The sequence below is a fragment of the Pelodiscus sinensis genome, chromosome 17 (genome assembly GCF_049634645.1).
Source record: "Pelodiscus sinensis isolate JC-2024 chromosome 17, ASM4963464v1, whole genome shotgun sequence".
NCBI classification, from domain to species: domain Eukaryota; kingdom Metazoa; phylum Chordata; order Testudines; family Trionychidae; genus Pelodiscus; species Pelodiscus sinensis.
Genome location: NC_134727.1, coordinates 32,031,869 through 32,056,929, shown reverse-complemented (window position 1 = coordinate 32,056,929; position 25,061 = coordinate 32,031,869). Strand labels below are relative to the sequence as shown.

The 25,061-nt window shown below is 47.5% G+C and overlaps 1 long non-coding RNA gene across 2 annotated transcripts in view; it reads left to right on the top strand.

The window, feature by feature from the left end:
• LOC142818737 (uncharacterized) overlaps positions 1-25,061 on the top strand; it is a 143,551-nt gene that overhangs the window by 68,547 nt on the left and 49,943 nt on the right. The gene's annotated exons all lie outside the window — the stretch shown is intronic.

The following is a 25,061-nucleotide window of genomic DNA, read 5'->3' as shown; positions in this document are numbered from 1 at the left end:
CTGAGGCCCCACCCCATCTACCAGAAGCCCCGCCCCTTCTGGGGCACGGAGTCCCATCCCCCTGCTCGCTTTGCCAGGGGCTTGGCAAATCTCTTGGCTCCACTGGTTCGGAATGATGCATTTTGAAGTGTTCAGGGGGTTATAATCACTTCTGTGTTTCTCAGTACATTTAAGAAGCTCCAAACTGAAGCCCTTTTGTGCTAGGCACTGCAAGCACGTAGTAAGAAACAGGTCCTGTCCCCAGGCATTTACACAGACGAGGTAAGTCATGCACACTGAGAAAATAGTTGGAATCACACAGTCGGCAGCAAGGCACATAAAGTGCACTAAGGCCTGGATTATGAAACCGGTAGAAGTATAATTGCACATACTCACTTGTCGTGTTATGTATTTCGGCAACTTGACAATTTAATTAAGAAAACCAAACAACCCTTATTTTGAACACCAAAATCAGTTAGTCCCCAGTGAAGACTTACTCCCCAAAAAGTTTGCTGGAGCTGAAATAGCGGAGCACTTAAGCTCTGAGAAGTCAACTTTGGTGGTGGGGATGCGTGCTGCATCTTAAATCTGAAGGAGGAGGAGAGAATTACTATTGTTTAAATGAATAAAATGGCACGTGGGCTTTCACTGAATAGTTGCCATTCGAATTTTTGCTGTGAAATGCCATTAGTGTTGGGGAGCACATGGAGAGGCCAGAAGAGAGAAATTGGATCAGTCTAATGTCTAATTTTAACTACATGTGCAGCATTTAATATAGAAGCAGCTGGTGCTGTATAAATCTCTTGGCTTGTCAAGTAGCCCAAGTGCACCACTAAATCAAGCACATTCATTTAAACGCAAAGCAATGGTTTCTTTTTAACATACACTTGACTGAATGTAAATTGGAGCAATAGTTTCACAAAAGCATATGGCGCATGTGCAGTGCTCAGAGTGCTAGAATTTCATGCCATTTAATTAGAAAAAATAGATGTGATTGATTTATTTTGCTGCCTAATGATTAAATTACATGCTTGTACCTACCTGGGTCTGTTTACAAGTGGTGGAAAACTTTTCTGGTCAGTAAAAATCTGTAACCCATGCACTTTGGCTCAGGAAATTCCTTGAACAATGCAAATCACTGTGAAAGTTTTCAAATGACAGCCACTTATGATCTGAGACTAGCTTCTGGTAGTCTCTCAAGTTATTGGATGTCCTTCTAATTACTTAAGATAAATCTAGGAAGTGATCTCAGAGTGTGCTCCAATTTCTGGATTTTTTGTCAGCTGACTCCCTATATTCCTAGGTAGAAAATAGCTAAAAATACATATGGACTTGAATTTTCTGTCTGCCAGCATGATTACTGAGAGAGCTCATCTATTAAATTCTGACATGGCCTATGAACAAAATAACCCATGATTGCAGGAGCACAAAAGGAAAAGGAACCACAGCCCAATGTTTAACATAACCCTCCACGCCACTGCAAATATGAAATAGTTGAATTTGTCTGTTTTGACTGCAGTAAAAAAGAAGCATTTAAGAAGCTAGTTCTGAGTTTTCATTAAAAACAAATTGGCAGGATTGGTTCAGATTCCAATCTCTAAGAAATAAAATGCCTCCCCATTATCCTGTGACAGCAACAGCAATTCCTTGATGTCTAACAGCAATGGAACGGCTTGGTTTGAGAACTGTCCCTCCTTAGGCATGATGGAACCTAACAAATCCACTCCTGCCAGCAGTTGTGTGCTCACAATTTCCCTTTGACATCTGGAGAGCCAAATGGGAATGGAAGCTTCATTGCTGGAAAAATATCTCTAAATGTTGTTCAAAGAAGTGAACTGCATGGATTGATGGATACACAAACTGATTGCATGGATTGATTGACTGGTACCTGAGCATATTGTCTTATCCATGAAAGCCTGGTACTTTGTCCTTTGGTAATGCAAGGTCATGAACTCTAGCAATAAATTAGATTTGTGGCCATTTTCACTGTGTGACAAGTTATGAGCTACAACAGTGGCCAAACCGAAGCCTTTAAAATGTGGAAAATAGTTGTTAGAAAGGGGGGAGGGGAAGGTCAGCTATTATAAAGTCTTGGGCTTTTTTAGGCCTAAGTTCTCAAAGGTATTTAGGTCCCTGATCCTCAAAGGTACTTGGGTTTCAGTGTGAGTTAGGAACCTGGATATCTTTGAAGAGCTGGGCATTAGAGCAGTGGTGGGCAGCTTGTGGACTGAGGGCCACATATGGCCCATTGGGATTCTATGTGTGGCCCACATTTTGTTCACTGCTGCCCATGCGCAGGGGTTGCCAGATTCTTCTTGGGTTTTGGCCATGTATGTTTTTTCCTACCAGTTTTACGAAAGTGACGTGTATTTAAAGCAAATAAAACTAGTGTTTCCTAGTCTGTAATAACGAAAGTGAGGTGGGTGCTGATGGCCGTGAGCTCCCTCTGCATCCAATCAAAACACTCTTACGGTTCAGTCAGCAAGCGCAAATTCAAGGTGCATAATCACAGTTAGCAAAACGACACTATCCTGGGAGGCCATCTTGGTTACGACAATCTTTCAGCTCACTGAGATAAAGGAGGGCCACTCATGCAGCCTGCTCACTAGCCTAGGGTGCCCATCGCTTCATTAGAGCCTTCAAGCCAAGAGTCTCAGCAATTTTCTTTTTAGTAACATTTTTGTTACTAGTTTTATCATAGTGCCTAGGAGCCTCAGTCCTGCACCAAGGCCTGCATTGTGCTAGGCACTGTACAGAACAGAAAGATAGCACCTGCCCCAAAGAGCTTACAATCTCAGACAACAGGCGGCTACAGGGGCTACAGACAAATAGGGGACCAGAAGGAAACAGTAAGACACTGTTGTGCCGCTTGACTGGCGAGATCTCTGCACAGCAGCAGGCTGATGGTGGTCATGTTTTTTGTAAGCAAAGGAGGGGTGTGAAGGACAGTAATGAGGAGCTCCGTGGATGCACGGGCTGGGGATCCCCTCTAAAGCTGCCTACGCTGCCCCTCATGATTTGCAGACTTAGTCTGTAACAGGAGGGTTAACTTGGCTACCCCTCTGAAATTACTCCAGAAGTAAGGTAGGTTTCGTTATCTCCATTTCACAGATGGGGGGTGATGGAGACAGACAGGTTACATGTCATTTGGGTATTGTCTGGGGGGGGGGGGTGTTCAATAACATTAAATGACCACATTTAATGCAAGCCAGTGAACCACCAGGCCCTGCCTTGCACAAAACAATATTCGCTTTAGAGAGGTGATGGGTTAACTAGCTTAAAATTAGAGGGCTTTAAAATAAATTGAGACGGCACTTAATTAAAATGTTTTCACGGGATCTTTTCAGGGAGCCAACTTCATGTCCAACCTAGCTCCTGTAGCCAGTGGAGTTATACCAGGCATGAACTGGCCCTGCCCTGTAGCTTTTGAAACACCAGCCAGGGAATTTATGTAACAGCCAGGGCAATTCAGAGGTCACATTTTAGATAGCAGAGAGCTTTCATGTCGTTCCAATTAATTCAACAGAACTTTGGCAAAAGACAAAAAGATGTAAGAGAGGGCTATAAAGTTCAGTGTTTCCTAGTCTGTAATAACGAAGTAAATGGGGGGAGGGGAATCCTGAAATCAGACATAAATCACTATGGCTTTAGCTTCTATGTCCAGAATGGGAGAAAAATTTTTTAAAAAAGTGAGCTTACATTTTGGCTGTAAAATAAAAAGGGCACTTTTCAGCCGCACTATTCCCTTGGATTACCACCACCAAGAGTTTGGATGTATGTTTTTTTTCTTTAATTGAAGGATGGTTGCCTAGTCCAGAGCCCAAGGGAGTTAATGGGAATATGCCCATTGATTTCAGTAGGCTTCTTTGGACCAGGCTTCCAGGTTTACTGCAGTGGGGGAGGGTTGCCACTTGCTGAGCTGCAGCTTATGAGTAGACTTGACTGCTTCCTCTCGGGGCCAGGGAGCCTCTTCTTCCTGCTGCCCCAGAATACAAGGTTGGCATTTTCTTGTTCCAAAAGTGCCTTTGGCCCTCAAAAAACTTTATCTGCTAATTAGCCTCTTGTGAAAGCAGGCTGTGAAGTAGGGATGTAACGGTGTATGTGATTAAACGATTCATCAATAAGTGGATGCTTATTAGTTATTGTTACCGGCTACACACAAACCCCACCCTCCCACAGTGGCTCTGTGAGTAAATTTTTTAAGTGGGCAGGCTGGCTCAGTCCCCGGCTTACCCAGGGTCCCAGTAGCTACTCCAGCTGTGGCTCTGCATTGAAAGGGGCTTGGGAGCCGGTGAGTAGGCAGAACTGAGCCAGCCTGCCTGCCCGCCCACTGGCTCCCACATTACTGTCAATGCAAAGTCACAGCGGTTAACTGTATAACCAACAAAATATTTTGGGGGAGGTCTAGGTTGGATATTAGGAAAAACTATTTCCCTAGGAGGGTGGTGAAGCACTGGAATGGGTTACCTAGGGAGGTGGGGGAATCTCCATCCCTAGAGGTTTTTAAGTCTTGGCTTGACAAAGCCCTGGCTGGGTTGATTTAGTTGGGATTGGCCCTGCCTTGGACAGGGAGCTGGACTTGATGACCTCCTGAGGTCTCTTCCATCTCTGATTCTATGTTACTGGATTACACGCATTTTATCATCCTGACCGTGGAACATGGCTCCCTCCCCAGAGCCCAACTCAGCAACAACAAAAGGAAAATCCAGCCTGGTCCAGAGACCACCTGCCTCTGTCTCAACCTCTTATCCTGCCTAGGTACTCAGACCCTCTGACAGATAGGCACCTAACTCACACGCTAGTTTTCCAGGGGACCTATGTGCCTTTTTACCTGTCAGCAATGGGCCTTAACTTTGAGGGCCCCAGAGTCTACATGGGGCATCACTATGACAACTATCCCCTGGTAGTGTCTGCTCCCTGAGGTGAGACAAGTGGCATGGTGCAGGTGGGATGCTCGCTGTCTCCCTGACACCTTTCTCCTTGCTGCCACTCAGTCCAGCTGGGTTATGTCTAGGCTGCCAAAGCAGTCTGCCCCTTTCTCACTGTGGCTTATTCTGCCATGGACCCAGGACTCACAGCCCTACTTGGGGAGTGCAGGGGGCCAGGCCTTAGAGCAAGAGCTGCTCATGCACGCAGGAGTTGAGGAATAACTGCTTTGGGCATTTCAGTAGAATTGGACTGTTCCATCGAGTACAGAGCCCCAGATGTGAAATTCAATATTAAACCCCCTCCCACCTCGTCAGTGTATTACAAGCCACCAGATGACCGTCGCAAACTCTTGGTGCACCACCAGAGGAAGAGAAATTAAAAGGTTGCTCACATTTCAGAGCCACCAGATACATTTTGGGCTCCAACTACCCAGCAGCTTGACTTAGCACCGAGACTTGTAAAGACAAGACTCCTCCAGACACACCCATTTCCCGCTCAGGACTGGAGCCTGCCTGAGACAGTCGGACTAATTTTTCTTATGTTCAGATCCCTACTTGTGAGTGATGGCATGGCAGGAATGTCAGCTGTATGGGAATACATTTAAAGCATTTTATTCCCATGGCTTTATGAAAATCCACAAAGCAACATCATTTACTGGAAGGAAACAAGTGTCTGATGTGGGCTGGTGAGAGAGAGCAGTGGCAGAAAGTTTGTTGCTTATAATTTATTGCCCTAGACCTTTTGGAGTGCTGGCAAGATGCCAGCTCCGGGTAACCATTAACCAGGACACCTTCAAACTAGGAGCAAGAGAGATAAGAGCAGTAAGCAGAAGGCGCAGTAAGTGGGACACTTTATCTGGAATGCTAAGAATTCTATGTTGGTATTTATTTAGTATCTAAAGAAAATGTGAGCTACATCTCTTCCGTTAGCACTGAAGAATGTAGTAGATAGCTAGGATTTGTTGGAGCCATCTGGATGGTTTACTGACCTCGGCTATCTCAGATCAATCTTGTTAATACTGTCATTGACAGAATAACAGTGTGAAGTTGCAAGGCCCTGTAGTGTTGTACTTTTAGATCAGAAGCACCAAGAATTCCCCGTAGAGGGATGTGTTTTGTTCCTGTTTTAAACAGCTTGCTTAAAAACTCTTGTACTGGTCAGGCGCTAGAGCAATCTCACTTTTCTGATTGTTTGCCCAGTGCTACTTTAGCAAGTGATCTTGGTTCTAATAATAATCGTTACGCTTAAAAGACAATTAGTACTACGCTGCTGGAACAGTTTATATACAGAAGGGATGGGGAATGCGACAATTCCCACTAGAGTTGCTTGGCCAATTACATCACTCCAAACCTGTGAGTAAAGCGTCAGTACAATACACGTAGGAGGAGCAAGACTAAAAAGGAAAATGAATGAATGAATACTCAAGATGTGCCACCTCGTAATCCTACAGATGCACAGGAAGCAGGAGGCGTGGCCTCTCAACATGCAGCCTGAGTGAGGTATATGGAGAAATCATTCTGTACTCTGATACTCATGGGGCCCCAGCAAGCTGACATGGCTAATCAGTGTATCCCTGGCCAGTGCGCAAGAGGCCTGGGAGAAGAGGGCAGACAAGGGGTGTGCGGGCCACAGGTGGAACTCCAGTGGGCTGCACGGCGCAAGTTGCCCACCACTGTCATGTGACCCACTGCGCCAAAGGAGGGCCACTCCTGCAACCCACTTACTAGTCTTGGCTGCCCATTGCTGCCATAGGACTTCACCCAGGGGAGAGAAAAGAGAAGCCCAGGTTCAAACAATAATGGCACCTCTTTTAATTCTTGACTTGGCACTTAGCTACTACAGAGATGAGTGCATTAAAAGTAGACATAAGCCACTCAATGGTTAGGGGCACTTAACATTAGATTGTTTTAAACACTAGATAATGTGCAGTAAGGGAAGAATTCTTTATGGGCTAGGGGATAGACTAGGGTTCTTTCTTCTATGCTCCTTTACTTTAGGGTGCAAATGTACAGCCCCGCTCCACCACAGGATAACTAGTGCACCTGCTTGTCTTCCTTGACTTTGCTTTCCCACTTATCTGAGTGACGGGAATAGGTCTGTTATGACAGCTACTGAAATGCCTCCTTCTGAGCCCAGGGTGTTTACTGCAAGGAAGGGGATAAAAGGAAGGTATTTTTGCAGTGCGGCTCTTTTGTGGCCCGGGCAAGTCTGTCACCCTGCTGTCCCTTTGGCTCAGAATGGTGGTGGATGGTGAGTTGCTGAGTCCACAGAGAAGTAGCTGGATATACCATTCCAAGAGCCAGTGAGGTGGTTGTGGAAGTAGATGGTGCAGTCCCAGTGCCACACTGGTTACAAGGCAGTCAGAAATCAGGTGATTTTGTGTTACTTGCACCAACACAGCAAGTATGCAAAATGAGTGTAACTTACATTGGCTTGAGATTCTGTGGCCATTGAATTCTATCGATGGGAGTGTTTGCTTAGACTAGGGTTGAATTTTGTCACTGGCAGCGTGACAGTTTGTGTGTGTATGTGTGTGTGTACGTACGCGCGTCACACTCTTCCCTTAGTTGCTTTCCTGCTCAGCAAACCCTTTCCCATATCCATTAGCATGCAAGCTACACTTATTTTGAAGCCACCTAAATAACGCGATGCAAGTTATGCTGCTTTTTTACTCACAGACTTCATAGCCAATTTACAGTTAATGTGCAACACACACCACCATTTATCCCCCCCCCCCCCTCCGACTCTGGCTCAGGAATGTCTAAGCCTGAGCATTTCACCTGTTTCCTTTAAGGAGCTTTTGAGTGAATTTGGCTTGATGAGTCCTCTGTTGTGTCTGAAGAACTCAGAGAAATGTCCGGATTCCTATTCTAACTCAAGTAGCCCTAGCTCAAGTCAATGGAATTTTCGTGTGTCCTGTGGCTGGAGAATGTGGCCTAAGGAATTTAAGCTATTACTCACCTCTTGGTATCTGATTTCTATCATGAGTATTTGATTGCAGGGATGGCAAGAAAAGAGAGACCGTTTCAATCAGCTTTGACCTTTCTCAGACTGGAAAAACAGCTGGTGCAAAGGTTACAAATGGCTGAGACCCTTCCCCCTGAGTTGTGTTGTCAGTTTGTTTTGTTTCTGAATGACACCTCAAATTACATCAGTTCAAACTCTTGGGCAGATCTAATGAGTTTCACAAAAGAAACTTTCCCAACAAAAAGGAGTCTCAATGTTAAAATAGTTTAATATAAAATGGAATGGAATCTGCCCCTTGAAACACCTGGGTATGTTCACTTGTAACCTAAACGAGTTCATAGGATGACTTGAAGTCAAGTGTTTACCATTAATGTGATCAAATTTTGGGTTGACTGGCCCAGTACTACGCACCACCTGCTACTTACTAGACTTACTCCAGGAATCAGTTCTGAGTCCATTTCTGTTCAATATCTTCATCAATGTTTTAGATCATGGTATATAATGCACTTATAAAATCTGTAGATGATACCAAGATGAGAGGCATTGTAAGTGCTTTGGAGATTAAAATGGAAAATGATCTGGACAAACTGGAGAGAAGTAAATAGGATGAAATTCAGTAAGGACAAATGCAAAGTACTCCACTTAGGAAAGATCAGTCAGTTACTCACTTACAGAATGGAAAGTGACTGCCTAGGAAGGAGTCCTGTGGAAAGGGATGTGCTGGTCATAGTGGACCACTAGCTAAATATGAGTCAACAGTGTGTCACTACTGAAAAAAGAAAGCGCTACTCATTGCTACTTAGACCTCAGCTGGAGTATTGTGCCCTGTTCTGGGCATCACATTTCAGGAAAGATGTGGAGAAATTGGAAACAGTCCAGAGAAGAGTAACAAAAATGATTAAACGTGTAGAAAACATGATTGTGAGAGAAGATTGAAAAGATTTTGGGTTTGTTTAGCCTGGAAAAGAAAACTCTGAGAGGGAACAGAATAACCATTTTCAAGTTCATAAAAGGTTGTTATAAGGAGGAGGGAGAAAAATTGTTCTCCTTAACCTCTGAGGATAGGACAAGAAGCAATGGGTGTCAATTGCAACAAGGAGGTTTAGGTTGGACATTACTGTCAGGGTAGTTAAGCACCAGAATAAATTGCCTAGGGAGTGTCAGTCCCCGTAATACACGAGGTTCGAAGGGATGCCGGAAAGGATGAGACCACAACTGGGGGTTTCAAAAAGCACAAACTGATTTTATTTTGATGGCGCCAGACAATCATCAGAACAAAAATTAAACAGATTGCCAGACAACACAAAACAATTCCCTGAGGCTTTTCTAAATCACAATAATTCCCAATAACTGCCCAGGGGTTAGGAACAGTTGAATTAACACTGGTATTATCCATAGGTCTAACTATTTACACAACTTTATACAAGGAAACAGTAAAAAACCTAAACCACAACTATTTATAAACTAACTTAGTAACTTTTTAGCCACTGTCACTTGGCAAGCAATAAGGACAACTAAAAAATCAATTAGGATAGGGATGATGGTGGGGGGGGGGGTGTTATACCAGTTCTGGAGACAGCAGGAACACAAGTACCGGTCACACGCTCATAAACTGTCTCCACTCGGGTCGAACAACTCGGAGTACGCTCAGTAAGACTCAAGAGCGGGGGGTGCAAGGCGTCTGGGTGATCAGGCCAGGCGTTCACTCAATGCGAATCCCCCGTGAGAGAGGGGCTGCCTGCCTGTTTTATTGCCTGTGAACTTATCACCCCATAGGTTGGTTTTTGCTGCAGTGGGTGGAGTAGCAGGCCTGAGCACCAGTCAGCCCACTGGCTGATCTGTTACTGCAATGGGTGGAGCGAGCAGGGGAAGATTATTAATTTACATGCCCTTATATGGAAAACACTCCACCTCACAGACAGAGCCCCCTATACCAGCCTCAGAGGTATTACAGGCTATGGCTCCCTGCGACGGGCAGCCATTCCTGATGTTCTGTCTCGGACATGCCCCCGTGGCTGTCCGGAGCAAGCGGTAAGGGGGTTGCCTAAGGTGAGAGCGCACGTAAGGGTAATCAGCAAGAAGCCAATTGGGTAAATTGAGGTTCTGGTGAGCTGCTGTCTTCAGAAAGGGGAGAAAGGGAAAAGTAAGCAACAGTAACAGGGAAAGCGGAAACAACTCTGTGGATAAGAGCTTTTGCAACAGCAGTGCCCACTAAAAAGGCTAGTAACACAAGAGCACATACAATCAACCACTGCTTAATGGTGGATGCCCAAGTACTCAGTCCTCAAGAGGAAAGTTTTGTTTGCCACCAGTCCCATTCTTCCCGCTGTTCGTGAATCCGAACTGCAAGTGAGGTCAGCTGTTGGGTGATGGCTGAAACGTTGTTCCACCCGGGCTTGAAACGCAACAGTATTGGTCCTTAAACCTGGGGTCAAGGTCCTCGAGTGCCATACAAAAGTCCTTCTGCAATATAACCTGTATCATTAGACGATTCTTTTCGGCATAATGAGCTAGTACAGTGAGAGCCAAATCGACTTGTCGAAACCCTTCAGCGGTCAAATTAGTGAGGGCTTCGAGATTGCGGGACATTTGGTAACATATTCCCAAACGAAAGATTCAGTGGCAGACTTAAATTTTTTTCCATCTTGATGGTTCTCGTCGGCTCCGGAAGTCAAACAGCCGGTGGGGGGCTCGAATGAGTTGGTACCTGAAAAACAAAAAGGGGACAAACAACGCCCTCAAGGGGGGCTAATTAAGATCGAAGAGAAAGCCAATTGTGATGGACTAACGTAGGTTGCTTCAACGCTATTTAATCCCTGTACAAAGACTATCTTTCCAGTGGGGGTGTGGGGCATATCGGGGGGGATGATGGATACCTGTGCCCCCATGTCTAACAAAAAGGGGATAATTGTCTCGTTTTCGGTAGTCAGGTTTTGATAGGGTCGAGGGTCATTTAAATCGGGCCGAGTGACCGCTAGGCACTCGGCCTCTCCCCGTTTTTTGGCTGCGGGGGAATAGGGCGATCTTCCCACCCCAATTTCACAGCCAAGTCTTTCTGTTGATCACTATTCATTTTCCTAATAGCTTCCTTGGTGAGTCCCTTACCCAATAAAAATCCAAAAATCTTACGCTCGATGAACGAACGCTCGGGATATTTGGGTTTGGGCGCCATTTTGGACCCTTTCACCAGAGTAGAGGGGGTTGCAAGTAGGGCGGCCTTTAGTGTTGCCCACTTCACCCTCTCTACAGCGTCGTATAGTCGGCCAATAGGTTGTCCTGTGTATCCCCTTAGCCACAGAAGAGCCCCTGTGTCTAGATTAGGGCTGTTGTCCACGGCTAGGGTAACAGCTGCATCTTCTATGGGAATCTGAGTGGGATCATCAACAAAACGAAATGGGTTTTGTGCTACCGTCTGAACGTTAGTTAAGTTGAGGGGGTGTGCGGTGGGATCCCAGAGCAGAATAGAACTCCCAGCGATTGCGTACATAAGGGTAGTGGAGTTATTCACACAATCAGGTGGCATCTGTACTGCGCGAAATCCCCCTTGTATTTGCAGGTGCGCGGCAGCTGTGGCCGTTACAGGCCAATGATTATTCGCTGCCAATACTCCCCCCATAAGGCCCCGCGACCAACTCCCGGTACGGGTTAATGTTAAGGCTTCCTCCCGGTCAACCCAGTCACTCCCCTGTTCCAAGGCTAATCTCCCTACCCAGATTATAGGAGGCTCATCTGGACGTCGGGCAGTATCTGTGATGAACTCCTTCATTTCCGCCTTGGTTCGGGGGCGGGTCTCAGTTACCTGAGAGGTATTCCCCTGACCATCCATTTTTAATCGGGTTACAGTCACAGGGAGGGCCTCCGGTACAATCAGGTCGGGAGCTGTGGGTATGGTTGAACTCAGGGTAGTCAAGCCAGGGTAAATGTTTGGTGGGTCATGAGAGCCTTGGTATGGGGGAGGAAGTTGTGTCTCTAAAGGAGGCGTCTTTGGCGCCTGAGGGGAAAACTCCGGTTCTCCCTCTGACTGCGAGTGCGCCACCCCACGTGCACAATTTGTAACGGCCCCATGGTAGACGGTAACTTTATCAAGGGTCGCTGCTAGGGTATTGCAGATGGCAGCCAGAACATCCTCTGATTTATAAGAATCGGGGCGTAGTTTTTTAACCTTTTTTATCCCATCTAACCTTTGGACCAATCCTATTAACAGGTGGTGTGCAGGTGATCCATGTGGGGCTCTTGGCTCGGGGGCCAAGATGGAGGGGGCTACCCCACAGAGTTTAATTACCCTGTTCACCTCTTTCCAGAGGCTAAGAGGGTTTGAATTAGGGGCTGTCTCACCCACTTGAGTGAGACGTGGTTGAAGGCTATTATCGGCCGGGGTGGCCCTGAAGGTGGGATGGCAAGTTAGCAAGCAGCCCACATCGCTCAACCCCAAAGGAATGGTGTAGGTCCTACAATCATGGCCGTGTCCTATGACACAGACCCAGTCAAAAGTGTTAGGGGCCCCTTCGCGCTGTCGAGTACAGAGGAGGTGGTATTGCAAATGATTAAACTGATCCTCCTCAGAACCTGGGGTCTCAGTTTTAGCCCAGGGGCAACTATCAGAGTTGTCATGGTCTCCGGGGTTCCGGCATCCTGTTCGTGACGCCATGTCAGTCCCCGTAATACACGAGGTTCGAAGGGATGCCGGAAAGGATGAGACCACAACTGGGGGTTTCAAAAAGCACAAACTGATTTTATTTTGATGGCGCCAGACAATCATCAGAACAAAAATTAAACAGATTGCCAGACAACACAAAACAATTCCCTGAGGCTTTTCTAAATCACAATAATTCCCAATAACTGCCCAGGGGTTAGGAACAGTTGAATTAACACTGGTATTATCCATAGGGCTAACTATTTACACAACTTTATACAAGGAAACAGTAAAAAACCTAAACCACAACTATTTATAAACTAACTTAGTAACTTTTTAGCCACTGTCACTTGGCAAGCAATAAGGACAACTAAAAAATCAATTAGGATAGGGATGATGGTGGGGGGGGGGTGTTATACCAGTTCTGGAGACAGCAGGAACACAAGTACCGGTCACACGCTCATAAACTGTCTCCACTCGGGTCGAACAACTCGGAGTACGCTCAGTAAGACTCAAGAGCGGGGGGTGCAAGGCGTCTGGGTGATCAGGCCAGGCGTTCACTCAATGCGAATCCCCCGTGAGAGAGGGGCTGCCTGCCTGTTTTATTGCCTGTGAACTTATCACCCCATAGGTTGGTTTTTGCTGCAGTGGGTGGAGTAGCAGGCCTGAGCACCAGTCAGCCCACTGGCTGATCTGTTACTGCAATGGGTGGAGCGAGCAGGGGAAGATTATTAATTTACATGCCCTTATATGGAAAACACTCCACCTCACAGACAGAGCCCCCTATACCAGCCTCAGAGGTATTACAGGCTATGGCTCCCTGCGACGGGCAGCCATTCCTGATGTTCTGTCTCGGACAGGGAGGTTCTGAAATCTCCATCATGAACATTCTAAAGAGCAGGTTAGACAAACACCTGTAAGGAATGGTCTAGATCGTCTAGATCAGTGGTCACCAACCAGGTGATCCTGACTGGTTTGGCCAAGAGGCTATAAAGCACAGCACTTCAGCTGGTCCTCCAGATTGCTGTGCATCTCCTGCCCTTTGCCTTGGAGCTGTCCCCTCAGGAGCCTCCGGCTTTCTGTGCAGGGCAGGGGAGGGGTGCTCTTGCCAAAGTGCCCCCTCTCCCTCCCTGTATCCTATCTCCACTGAGCAGAGAGGGGGCACAACAGGGGTTCGGATGGAGGGAGTTTGCTGGCTGCTTTTGGGAGTGGTGCAGGGCCAGGACAGGGGTGAGCCTGCCTTAGCGTCACTGCACCACCACTCAGGAGCCACCTGAGGAAAGTGGTGCCCAGCTGGAGCCCACATCCCAAACTCCTACCCCAGTCATGAACCCCCTCCTGCATCCCAAGCCCCCTGCCCTAGTCCCGAGCACCCCTGCATCCAAACGCCCTCCCAGAGCCTGCATCTTGAATCCCCTCCGGCACCCCAACTGCTTGCCCCAAGCTCTGCTCAGAGCCTCTCACACTCCAAATCCCTTAATCCAAGACCAGAGCCTGCACCCCAACCCTCTGCCCTAGCCTGGCGAAAGTGAGGATGGGGAAGGGAGGGAGGATGGAGAAAAGAGGGGGTGGGGCCTCAGAAGGGGCAGAAAGGAGGCGGGGCAAGGATGTTTGGGTTTGAGGTAGATTTTGAATTGCACTTAAATTCAAAAAGTGATCTCATGCTTAAAAAGGCTGGAGACCAATGATCTAGATGATATTTTGACATGCTATGAGTGCTGGAGACTGAGAAGTAATCTAGTTGAAAGTCCCTTGTAGTCCTACAAGTCTATGATTAACAACAAAACTCAACTACTGTGTGTGGGAGGATGTTCTTTGTCTATGCGGTATCTTGTATTTTGCTGCTTTGTATGCTCCAAGGCTGTGTTTCAGTTCAGTCAATTCAACATATCTAATATATTTCCTGTTGTAATTTAAACTAATGCTAATCTAAGATGTACAGAATGACCTGTTGCTAATTTGAGAAGTGTTGAATGTGGTTGGATACGAGCCAGTCCAGTGTTACATGCTTATTCTGCTACCTATGGGGACTGTGAACTTGTATGCCCTCAAATCCAATCCTGTCCAATCAAGGTATGCCACAATTCAAGGTCTGCAAAATATATGGGGACCAAATGTCAGTCTTTCCCCTAAATCTGGAATCTGAGACAGAGGAAGTCAGTTTCCGATGGCCTAGTAAGACCCTCAGTTTCCAAATTGAATCAAGGACATACCAACTATCTAGTTCTCCTTACCTAAGGGAGGCTATGTGTTTATTGAAAGGAGGAAAATCTGGAAGATAAAAAATGCCTGATCATTTAGAAAAGAGGAGGCATACAGCAGGAGGCCAAAAATACCTGCAGAAATCTCTTATACAGGCAGTCCCCGCGTTATGTACAAGATAGGGACTGTAGGTTTGTTCTTAAGTTGAATTTGTATGTAAGTCGGAACTGGTACATATTGTAGGGGAAACTCTAGCCAAACATTTCTCCAGAGCTCAGTTTTATTCTCTCACACCTCACTTCCCTCAGTCCTTTATTCTCAAGTTGAGGTGTCTGCTGAGAAAAGCCGCTCCGTGTCTCCCTGGTCTGCTGGGGGGAAGCAGCTAGTGCGGGGTTGCCTCACCCCGTTTGTAAGTAGGGATCCGATGTAAGTCGGATCCATGTAACCCGGGGACTGCCTGTATTTGTCTCTTACAAGAGGAATCCCCTGAGAGATGATGATGGGGGTGGGAACTTGAAAAAATGTAATGCAAGATTATTGTTGTGGTTATTTCTCACTAAGTCTGAATTAGTCAAATCTGTGGGTGCCATGTTGTCTTCTCGGCAGGTTCAAACATCCTGGTGAGCAGAGTGATGGGGTGCAGAGTGTCTGGGTCAATAGACATGCTGGACGATACGCCTCAGAAAAACAAGGATGAATCCAAGGTTTTTCCTTGGTTACCCAGTGGCAAAATCCTTGTGTTGCTCCCTCACAGCCCATATTCCCTCAGCAACAACTGCCTCTCTGTTCTGGGAGGCCTAGTAGCTCATTCAGAGTGAGCTAAATTCTGCCTTCTTGGCATACGTTACTTCAGCTGTTGGTGCTTGATGGCGGACGGCTGCTTAGCTGAAACTGAGCTAAGTCTGACCTTGGTAGATGAGATAAATCAGTTACTGGTTTCCTGGCTCTTCTTTCCCCCCTCTGTCCCCCTCCCGTTTATTGCTTCCTACTTCTGTGTCTCATTCCAGACATAGATCTCAGAACACTTATGATATAACCCCTGTGAGGTAGGTGCTGTTATCCCTGCTTTACTGAAGAAGAAACTGAGGCCCACAAAGATTAAGGGCCAGGTTGTCCTGAGCCCTTGTACAAGGATCTTTCCCTCTCCTGCCCCTTCGTGCAAAGGCCAGGAATAGTTGGTTCCCATGCTGAGGATAGTGAAGGGACTGCTCTGTCTATCTCCTTTGCCATGCCCATCATCCCAAAGGAGGGGCAGAGAGAGAGAGAGAGTCCTAGCCTATGACACCTTCCCCTAGCTGGAGAGTGGACCAAACCCAGGCAGGGGAGCATGCCCCACTGTAATGGCTTCTTGTGTTCCCTACTGAGCAAGAACATGCAAGCTCAAGGTTTCCTCCTGTGCGGTAGAAGAAGTCAGCCCAAGATCTGGGCACAGTGATTAGGGGTACTGTGTCTGTGTGAGCCTCAGAGCCTGGAGGCCTGGAGGAATGGAACTGTCTGCACCCGCTATACAAGGAAAGGGGAGAAGCCCCCTTGGCCCAGTCTCACTGATATAAATTGCCGTGTTACATATCCAGGGTAAGGTGCCACATACTGGGTTTTGTATGTGAGAGAGCGGAGAAAGGAGGGCCCGGAGTTCCCGGAGTTAAAGAAAGCTTCTGGGCCCTGCTTTACCTGCAACCAATGTCAGGCATGGGTGGTTGGTGAAGCTTCCACTTGCGGAGGCAGTAGCTTCCCTGCTCCCTTCCTGCCCAGACCCCACCCCCTTCCCACTGTCTCCTTCCTCTCTTCCCTGCGCATCCTGGGTCCTTGCTCACTGCGTGCTTGTCCCCTTCCAGTCAAATCCCAGAACCCAAGCAAATTATTTTTTAAAAAGCCCTCCACTTTTCTGCAGTTTCTTTCTCAACAAAATGGAGCATGTTTTGTACCATGTGCCACATAGGCAGAAGGTACCTAATTAACAGCACTAAATGTGGGAATAAGGAATGTCAGTCACAGGTTTATTGGATACCCTCATAGCTGACATGCAGGCAGCTTGCAAATGCCCCAGACTCCTCTCACTGATCCTGGGCAACACAGAATGGCAAGCACCAGTTAAAGCTAACTGAGAAATCTCTGTCCTTTCTTCACACAATCAAATAAGGTGTCAGGCCTCATCCTGAGCTCTCAATTGCCCCGACAGGAAGAAAATGACTAGAATCAGACTGCAGAAGTTGCCACTTCATTTTCACTTCTTCACACAAACAAGTTGAGGGCTTCCTATGTTGATTGTTTCAACAGCAGTAAGCACCTCAGACAATGAATAGTAATTGACAAGGGACATGCCAGTAAAATACAAGCTGGCTGCTGCTGCTTTCACAACAACACCCATTCGGCTCACAGAACCAAGAAGGTAACATGTTCCACTGAGACAGCATGATGGTGCCAGCTTTATGTATCAGACTGGTGGATCCAATAGCCCCATGGGTGAAGGAACCAAATCCCCAGCCCTGTACTCACCAGTAAAACGTAATCTCCCAACCATTGAAAAGAGTTGAGACCTATCCTACCAATAATGTCTCTCTTCCTTGCCACCATGTCCCTCCTCCCTGTGCCCCCCGTTTTCTTCCCTCCACACACCTTTCTCCTCAGGCTCCACTATTCAAGATCAGTGTCCTCCCCAACTAAGCGCTCCCCCTGCCCTGCCCATCACAGATTTTGAAGTTGTCCCGGCTCAGGCCACTGCTTACTTGTGGGAAAGCTTTGGAGGGCTCCTCTGGCCCAGGTGAAGGAGGATCCATTCCTCCTGGCCATTTATTGTTCTGCCCAGTCTCACTTAGCAGGCCAGCACAGGGTACCTGCTGCCACAAATGCTCCGGCCCTCCCTGCCGCACACACACATAAGCCTGGCTGGCCTACCTGCATCTTTGACTAGCCCTTTGAAAAGTGATGATGGGAGAGGCCTGGGGGAGCCCTGCTTTCACCACCTCTACCTCTTCCAGCAAATTGCTCCAGCATCACACAATGGGAGGAGGAGTCATCCCATAATGTCCCAATCTGAAAATCTCCTGTGCCAGGGGCCATGGGTACTGCAGGGATAATGCAGAAAGATGTTGAAATTGTAAAAAAACACTTTGCAGAATTGCACTTCTCAGCACTTTCCATCTGATGACATCAAAACACCGAACTAAAACCAATGAATTTACACAAACTCCAGTGAGTATTATTCCATTTTTTTGGATGGAGAAACTGAGGCACAGGAGAATTAAGTTCCATATCTGCTTTTTTTTTTTTTTTTTTTTTTTTTTTTAATAAGTGGAAAAGCTCCCCTTGAGACCAAGCCTTAAAGGACAGGTCCAATATAATACTGGAAGTCTGTGACAGGAAGGCCATTAATAAAACCTCTAATCTTCACATGTCTAGCAGAGGGGAGCACAGGCCACTGGCTGCACTGATGTGGAGCAATCTCCCTGAAACCCCAGCCTCCCCCAGTACAGCAACTTGGCGGAGACGCTGTACCTGACCCCCTCTGTGCCAGGCCTACCAGGTGTGGCTGGGCAGGCTCAGTCCGGCATGAGCTAAGTGTGGAGCGGGTTATTGTGGGGGGATCCGGGTTTGTGGCAGTCTGGTGTGGGCGGCTCAGTGGGAGATCTGGATGCACAGAAGCTCGGTGGGGGGTTCTGGTGTAGGTGCCATGGGACTCCGGTGAGCTCACTGAAGGAGTTGGGGGGAGATGGGCCTTGGTGTGGAGTCCAGGTGTTGGGGAAGTGGGACTCCATAGGATAGGGGGTCCAGATGCAGCTTGCTGAGGCTCAGTGGGGTGGGGATCTGGGTGTGGGGAGCTTGTTGAATGAGTCCAGGTTTAGGGGAGCAGGGCTTGTGAGGGTTAGATAGGCCTGCTTAACCAGGGAGCCCCAGCTACTGCTGAGGGAACACTGCTAGCCGGACTCCTGCTCCCCCCAATTTCTCATCCCCTTTTTCTTCTCCATCCCTCTCCTCTCGCACCCCATTCCTTCCCCACTGCCTCTTCTCCCCCACCTCCTCACCCCGCTCACTCATTCCTCTCACTCCCCATTCCTTCCGCACTACCTCTTCCCCCCTTCCCTTCTCTCATTCCCACCCCCCTCACCCAACTCTACTAAAGAAAAAGGCTAAAGTTTGCCTCCTTCTCAAAAACACTAATAGTATTTGTTAAGCTCCTCTTAAAAATCTGGTTTCTGTGATGTGACCTTGATTTGCTTTTACTTTGCTCTGTGCAGAAATCATTAAAGAATCATTTTATTTCACTTACTAGATACTATCATCAATCTGTGCAACAGAATAATCTAAATGTAACTTCTAGCAAACTGAGTAGTCTTGTGGCACCTTGCAGGAGGCATAAGGAATCAATCAAAAAAGGCTTTCTTTCTCGACAGATCCCCCTCTAGACTGCTGCTTTTTGCCGACAAAGTGCTGAGATGGCAAAAACGGCTGCCATTTTTATGCAAATTAAGCGCGGGATATTTAAATCCCTGCTTCATTTGCAATGTCGACCTGCCTAATCTGCATCCCTCTGTCAGCAGAGGGATGCAGTCTAGACATATCTTTAGAGTCTGTCTGTCTGTCTGTCTGTCTATCTGATATACTACTAAAGTATTTAGTGCTACTAAAATCAAAAGTGGTAGAATAAGGGTGCATCAACACAGCACCTTTACCTCAAAGTAAGCTACACAATTTGCACTACAAAAATTGCGTAGCTTGTTTCGATCTTATTTCAAAATAGCTTATTTTGAAATTACACAGCGCCAAATTTCAAAATAAAGTGCTATTCTGAAACGACCCTTATCCCTGTCATGATACATACATCAAGCAATCTCTCCATTATATGTATGTTGTCTTTTAAAAAGTATAGAATCTCTCATCTCTGAGAGATTCCTAAAGGCCAAAGTGTCTCTTCATAGCCTAAGTCTAAGCAAGCTGCTTTCATATATGAAATACCAAAAGCGTGTGAAGATCTGTTGCATCTCAAATTAACGACAGCAGATCTTTTATTGGGCATTTTGTTGTGTGCATATGAGAAAAGAGACAGACTGAAAAGGAAGGAGGAAGATGGCTAAATGTATGAGACTGTCTCCTTTGGATGGATTATTGCATGTGTTGTGACTGACTTCTGACTTCAGTCAGATCAAATGCCCTTTAGTCTCCTACCATCCACAGTTTCTGTTTTTAGCTCTTGCAGCCTCTCTGGATGTTCAGGATGCCATCCGAACAGCTGCATGCTCTGTGCTGGTGCAGACGAAAGCACCTCTGGTTTCCAAGGTCACTGACACCCGTTGGTGAGGACAACTGTCTGCTTACAGGTATATATGTAGAATGACCAGATGTCCTGATATTATAGGGATTGTCCTGATATTCTGGGCTTTTTCTTATATAGGCACCTGTTACTTGTTAACCCTGTTCTGTTTTTTCACCCAATAGACCTCATCCTCCCTCTCTTAAGATGCAGCACTTTAAACTGAAAATGTGGCCATGGCACAAATGTTGGGAGAGTACTCTCCCAGTGCTCTATGTAAACCTCCTACATGAGGAGAGTAGCTAATAGCACTGTAGCCTGGTTCACACTGTTGCTGTGCAGTGTTGTAACTTGCAGTGCTCAGGAAGATGGGATGTTTTTTCAGATCCCTGAGCCAAAAAGTTACAGGACTGTGGAATCCCAGTTAGACTTAGCCTTACATCTTCAATTTATTTTTTTAAACTGAGGATCTGTTTAGGGCACCTTGCTAATTTGGCAGACAGCACTATCCATTGTTTTATGACAATACGCTTGTTCTCTTTTTAATGCGCTACTTCAGGAAAGCATCCTAATTCAGAAAAGCTCTTAAGCACATGCATGTATTGATCAATGGGGCTTAAGTGCTCTCCTGGATTGATGCCTAAGGGAAGGATAATTTTCATGCCATAGTTCAGGATTAGGAATCCAGAGATCCTGGTTCTCTTTCTAGGCCTGTTGCTAACACCATGGACATGTCTACACTAGGAAGCTATTTTGAAATAAATAAAATCTATTTAGTAACTCCTGAAATAACAAAATCCAAACAGTGTGTCCTCACTACGGGGAAGTTTTGAAATTAGTCCGATACAGTCTCCGTTAATGTGGACACACTACTTCAGTTTAGAGCCCCAGGAAGCACTGGGAATTAATTAGTCTGAATTACTCTGGGGAGAAATTATTTTGAAATTTCGGCACCGGACCATCCACACTACTGTTATTTTGAAATAACTATTTCGAAATTAGCATTGTTCCCCGAGGAAAGCAGGAGTAAAGATTTCAAAATAAGTGGCCTGTTGTTTCAAAATAACAGGCTTGGTAGTGTGGGCACTCTGCTTATTAATTTGACCTAAGGGGGGTTATTTTGAAATAAAGCCTTAGTGTAGACCAGGGCCATCTGAGCCTCTGTCAATGAATCTTCCTCTATCTCAGGCTAGGTCTACACCAGGCATGTCCAAAGTCCGGCCCGCGGGCCAATTGCGGCCCGTGTTCCGGTTTAATACGGCCCCACAGGTAATTTGGCAATATCTATCTTTTATGGCCCCCAACGAATCCATATGTATTGAGATGAATACATTGTAAAATCTCAGTTAATGTCAGTTGGTCTAAATCAGTTATAAATATATTTGGACACAACATGTATACTTGGTGTTATGTTCCTGTTCATATTTTTTAACTTAAAAGTTGACAGACAACCTTTATTACCAATAATATGTAATGTACTTTACAATGTTCCTGACATATATTTCAGCTTCCTGGATTTTTTTTACATCTGGCCTTCAGATATGAAAGGCAGAGTGATTTAACACCTGTTTAGATTTGTCATCCATGTGACAAAATGAAAAGTATGCCGTTTGCAATAAACTTTGCATAAAATAGTTATTTTGCATTTAATTTTAATGGTTCAAAGAATGTCAGGCAAAATGGTCGGCCCTCATGCATGTTCACTTCATCAAATCTGGCCCTCTTTGAAAAAAGTTTGGACACCCCTGGTCTACACTATAGAGTTATTTCAGAAAAAGCTACACAAATTGTGCTCTGCAATTTGCGTAGCTTTTTCTGATTGCTTTTCCAGAAGAGGCTTTTCCACTATTTCGCCCCATCTAGAAGGGGCCAAATGGCAGAAAAGCCTCCTCTTTCAGAGGAGCCCTTATTCCTTGTGAAACGAGGAATACAGGGCTCCCTGAAAGAGTGCGTTTGCTCTTCCGCAAAAAAAAGTGGAAGAGCAAACATGTTCCCTGGACACGGCAGGGTTTTTCCAGGATACCCAGTATCCCGGAAAACCCCCACAGTGTAGACATAGCTTCAGTCTCCCTCTCTAGTTCAGCACCCTCCCTTGTCCGGCACCCTCAGGACCTGAGCCATCCCGGACCAGGGAGTTTGCCAGACCAGGGGAGGTCAATGCTGCCCCATTGTCAGCTTGGCTCCCTGGGGCTTCCAAGGCTGGGGCTCCCCACCCTGCCGCTGTCCTGCTAAAGCTGGCCCCGCTGAAGCTCCCTGCTCTGCTGCCCTTCCACTGTGCTGGGAGTTTCCGGGGGTTTCCCAGCCAAGGCTGCTCGGCAGCTGCTAGCCCCCCTGCCTCTGGGGGGTTCCTGGCTGGGGCTGCCTGACCACAGCCAGCCCCGTTGCCTCTGGGGTTTCTCGGGGAGTCCCAGCTGCCGCCACTCCTGCTACCTGCAGGGGTTCCTCACGGTTCCCCAGCCCTGGACTGCTCAGGTCCTGGTGGCCCTGCTGAAGTGGTCGGGCCCTGCTGTTGCTGGGGGTTTCCCAGGGTTCTCTGGCTGGGGCTGCCAAGCCAGATGTGCTGCCACCGGGAATTCCCTGCTGGGGCTGGGACTCTCTGGGTTCCCCAGGTGGAGCTCCCAGGCCGCTGCCTGGCCTCGCTGCTGCTGGGGTTTCCTGGTCAGGAGTGCCCGGCCATGCCAGCCCTGCCACAAAGGGATTTTCGGGGTTCTCCAGCAACCACCAGCCCTGCTGCCAGGGGCTTTCCGACCACCTGACCCCACTGACACCAGGGGTTCCCTGGCCAGGGCTGCTGATGCCGGGGTTCCCTTGCCCAGCGGCTGCTGGGCCAGCCGGGATTCCACAGACCCTAAGTTCTCCATGCTGTTCCTACTCCTGGGGCAATTTGGTCCAGCAACATCTGTGGCCTTGCTGTACCATGGCGGTTGCCAGACCAGAGAGTCCCGGCTTTGGGGGGGGCTGAACTTGTACTTTCTCCCATTCACTGGTGTGTTCTGAGACATATTTTGGCGTCCCTGGCTAGAAAGTGCTCTGTGGAAGCAAGTGTTTGTTATTTTTATTGAGTTTACAAAGACGTTTGATCATATGTTGAGGGAGACATTATGGAACGGAGCAAAATCATGTGGTGTGGCAGATACAATAAGTATAAAAGCCACGCACAAAGAATCCTGCAAGGTCATAAGAACTGGTGCAGAATTGAGCTGCTGGTTCAATTAAAGCTTGATGTCAGATGGAACCACCATTGCTTTTCAGCATGTTCTTAAACTGGCCACGAAGAATGTTCAAGGAATTGGAGGGTGCCAATGGTTCTCCCCGGGATGAATGTGACATGGTTTGACTCACCCATGTGGCGCCTCCTGGTGACTGTCGTGGGAATTAGCTCTGCAGTGCAGCCTATTCTGGTGAGGGTTCACACCCATCACTTCTGCTCCAGGGACCTGTGTCACTTACAGGCGTGTGGTCTGGTGTCCTTTGTGACACCCCCTCCAGCTGTGCTCTACTCCGTGTTCCCACCTTCCGGGGAACAGTATCACAGCCGCTTGGTCTAGCTACTTCCTCAGTGATAAGCAGAGGTGGAGGGGGGACCCAGTCTGCCCACCAGTATGGTCCTGGCCCAGGGACTCTGTAGATGGCCACTACTTACTGTGTCCTTCTGACTCCTCTGTAGACAGGGATGTCCCTAGGGAGCCGCAGGACCCAGGGCAACCCCTGCTACTCTGCCCCAGGTGCCACCCCACTTCTTCTTCTTGCCATTGCTCCACACCCACCCCACCCCAATCACCCCTTCTTTCAAGCCCCACCCCTTGCATCTCTTCCTGCCCCTGCTCCTCCCCTATCCTGCTCCTACTGCACCTCTTCCCCAAATCCCCCTCCCCTGAGAGATGTGTGCTGAGGGATTACTGGGGAGCCTGGCAGGTCACTTGGGGGAGCAGAGCGGAGCCAGCTGGGGGCAGAGCGCTCCACTTCTTGCCGCCATGGCAAAGAGATGTGACCCAGCTGGGAGATGGTGGTGGAGCGGAGAACACCTTGCATCGCTCCACTTCCCACAGCTTCCACCACTGCGGTGAGTGCATGGGGGTGGGCGACCCCTTCTGCCTCCCCACATCAGGCCCCCCAGGTAATCTCCAGGCTGCCCTGGGCCCCAGGCACTAAACTCAGTATGGGGGGACTGTCCCGTACATAGGACGATTGGGACAGCTGCCCTGGTACTCCTCAAAGCACGGGACCCAGGGCAGCTGCCCTGAACCATCCTATGGACAGGATGGCTCTGTCTGTAGACATCCCTGGACCACTTCCCTGTGGTCACAGCACCTCCTTTGCCTCAGGTTCTCAGCTTGCAGATCCCTATAGCCCACCAGAAGATGCTCTTTAACTCCCTGGGGTTCTCTCTGCATGCAACACTGCTCTCTCCAGGGTTATTGCTGCCTGCAAGGCAGCCACTGCTCCTGCCTCCTGGAGTCCCAGGGCATGACTCAAGCAGCTTTCTTTTGTAGCTCTTCTTGTATGGGCCAGCCCCATCCTAGAAGCCTTCTCTGATTGGCTGCCTCCTGCCCAGCCTTCCTTGGGCTCTATTAACCCCTGAGAGCCCAGTGTGGGGCATGTGCCTCATCAAATGAGATTAAACGGAGATGTGCTGTAGCCTAGTGATGCAGAGAAAGTCGAGATTGATATAAACATTGTTTGATACCAAAGTGAAAATGCATTAAGCCAGTGCCCTAACAGTATTACTCCATGGGTCAGTTGCATTCAATGAAACAGACATTAGAAGGCTGGAGGCAGCAGAGACGAGAACTCTTCGAAAGATGGCAGATGTGCAGGGGTATGATTTTAAGAGAAGTGAAGAATTTAAATGGAGGGTAGAAGAAAAAGCCGAGTTTGGGAGGGGCTGCAATAAAAAAGGTTATAATGGTGGAAGATAGATGATTGGATGCCAAAGAAAATAATTCAAACAAAGGTCAATCACACTTAGGGGCGGACCAGTTATTGGACATCGTACACAGGGACATGATCAAGGTGGACTTAAAGGAGGAACAACCCATGGAGAGGAATGAATGGCAACCCTGTAACTGATCCCAGTGTCTGTAAATATGCTTCCGGATGAGA